Source organism: Crocodylus porosus, unplaced genomic scaffold, assembly GCF_001723895.1.
Source record: "Crocodylus porosus isolate Cpor-Errol unplaced genomic scaffold, CroPor_comp1, whole genome shotgun sequence".
In the NCBI taxonomy this organism is placed as follows: domain Eukaryota; kingdom Metazoa; phylum Chordata; order Crocodylia; family Crocodylidae; genus Crocodylus; species Crocodylus porosus.
The window spans coordinates 30,365,392-30,367,679 of NW_017728910.1; positions in this window are offsets into that span (position 1 = coordinate 30,365,392).

Consider the following 2,288-nt stretch of genomic DNA (forward strand, 5'->3'; position numbering starts at 1 on the left):
ATGGCGGCAGTGCAGGGCAGTAGGGGGCAGTGGCAGCATGCAAACTTCCCTCCCGCACCCTGCTTCTGGGAGGCGGCAGCAGTGCAGGGTCATAGTACTCTGTCCCCAGGTGCCCTACCCCCCTCCCCCAATCATTTTTGACAGGCAACTTGCTAGTTCTTATAGAATTGGTACACTCAATCATGGTAAATGCATTCATAAATGGTGCATAAGCATCATGTAGAGCTCATGTAAGCTGAACTCCAAGATTTTGAAAATAACAGCCTATACATTTATTCTTTAAGTACCCTTGTATTAGTACTATTTTGTATTTTCCAACAACACTAAGAATTCAGAAGTATGCATATCCATATTCTCTAAGATGAAACTCTGGGAAAGGAGGTGCTATTCCCCTTACCACCCTCCCTACTCCATTTAATGAACAATGCACAACTTTTTGACACCATCCTTACAGCAAACTAGAGTCTTCCTGACCACATCTAGATTGTTGTTATTGCTACTTTTTGCAAAAATACAGACTGAAAACTGAGATTTTTATTAAACGTACATAGGACAGTCACTGTCCAATATAATATAGTAAACCTCAATGCTGGTCTTGTAGTGATTTATTAACAAATGAATGTAAGGAGTTTACAAATGGCAGGATATGGTTTTCAGTGTGTAACCTTGTGAACTGGGCATGAAAGTATTTTAATAATGGGATTTGAGTGCTGTATTTTGTTACTTGTAGCTTCCAAAAACCCTTCACCCAAGTTACATTGGCTGAATACACTTTCTACTTCCATGTTTAGCATTGTCATTCAGAGACCGCAAACAAGAGATGCAAATTGTTTAGAACTCTGGTCTCGCAAAGCACTTCAAACATGCTTATTTTTCAGCATGTGATCCCTGAAGTTATTTACAGGGATAGATTAAGAATTGACTTCAAGCTTTCCTGTATCAAGTGTTTCACTGTATAAAGACCACAGCACTCAGTGCCTCTCAGGATTGAATCCTGAGGGGCCTACTGAGAATGAGTTCCTATTGATCTCTTCAGCTTACCCTAAAAAAAGCCTTATGCTTCTAGACAGTCCTCATGCATGTGAGTGGTCCTATTGACTTCATGATCCCTTCTTCCCTGAGTAAAAGTCTTTTTTTGTCTGATTTACAGGCTTGATGATCAGGCTCAGTATGAAATTATAAAGCAGTAGAGCGGGGAACATACCACAAGGTGGCAGTGTGAGAATGCACTACTCTGTAAATAGCTCAAATTAGGTTATACTATTTTCCTATGGGTTTAAAGGTCAGATGCACAAACACTTTCAGTTTGAGCAAATTTTCTCAAACTTGAAGGATAATTTATTGCATCAATTATTAATGCATCCAAACTTTTTACTTCGGAAAGTAATACTTTGACTTCTGTAAACCACTAGAAATATATTACAGGAAACAGTGCTTCCTGCTTTTGGTTTCTACAACTTTGGTTTAAAATGGATATCATCATAGAGCTGTTTATTTGTTGGGCCTCCCCCCCCGAAAGGACACTGGGTGCTGTGCTTACAATAGTTGCACTGTTTTTTCTTAAATTCAATATATGAGTGCTCTTACTTATATGTACCCTTTTTTTTTTTTCCACAAACTTTCCAAAATTGTGACTATAGTAAAAATGAATTTACACTAAGCATGTCCAGGTCTGTGGTAAGTCTTAGTACACCATTTTCATCACTAGGTTGCTCATGAACTACTGGCCAAGGGTTAGTTTCAGAAAGAAATACTTAGGTACAATGTTGGTTTGTTAGTGAATAATAATAATATCCAACATTTGAAAAGTTATACCATTTTTTGCCAACAGGCAGTTTCAATAACTCTTTTAAAGGTCAAACATGGTGGGAGAGTGAAAATTGAAAAGAAGAAATGGAAAAGTCTCAGTAGAAAAAGCAGTGTCATGCAATTACTAATCATAACATCAGCACTACCATTTACAGATGGATCCATGATCTAACCATGTGTATCCTATGTTGCACAGTGGGAAAGAGTGGATGCTGAAAAGGGGAATGAATGGGGTATGACCAAGGATTTTTCCATTGTGCCTCTCTCACTTGCAGCCTCCACCGTTTAAAGTCTAGGAAATTCTAATTCAGAGGTTGTATTGTTAACTCCCATGATTAGTAATTACGGTTTATCTTTTCCTCCAAGAAACTTTCTGGTTCCTCTCTGAATCTGGCTAAACAGTCAGCTTTCACATCATCTTGTGCCAATACGATCCACACTTTAGTTATATGCTGTGTAAAACAAACAAACAAAACAAC